We start from the raw sequence: 464 nt of genomic DNA, 5'->3' as shown, positions 1-464 counted from the left end.
TTATGGAATATCTTCCTAATAATCTTGGATTACATGATTTCGTACCGTCGAGATTCTTTCTTGTAATTCTTTCTTCTTTAATTATTATAGAAATCATATAATGTATAACCAGCTTTGCAAACTATTTTGTAGAGAGAAAAGAGCAATATATATTCAACGTTTTGTTTTTTTCTTAAAATTTAAAACTTGTCTTCATAGACCATTGATGAGCAAAAAGTTCAAATCTGAGCTTGGTGTACCATACTTTGTACTTGATCAGTAAAAGTGTCAACTCAAGCTAATCCTAATAATAAAAAAAGATCTATATAACAAATTATGGAGGCTCATAGACTATGAGGGAATGTTTTGTATTCTTTTTCATGAAGGAAGGATAGTTCCATTTATCCATATTAATAAGTCCTTTAACAAGATCTAGTATTTCAAAGCGATAGTTGGACACTTGATTTCCATTAAACCTATGACTA

This window comes from Capsicum annuum, chromosome 4, assembly GCF_002878395.1.
Source record: "Capsicum annuum cultivar UCD-10X-F1 chromosome 4, UCD10Xv1.1, whole genome shotgun sequence".
NCBI classification, from domain to species: domain Eukaryota; kingdom Viridiplantae; phylum Streptophyta; class Magnoliopsida; order Solanales; family Solanaceae; genus Capsicum; species Capsicum annuum.
The sequence above is the reverse complement of the archived record's forward strand: the minus strand, read 5'-3'. Positions refer to the sequence as shown.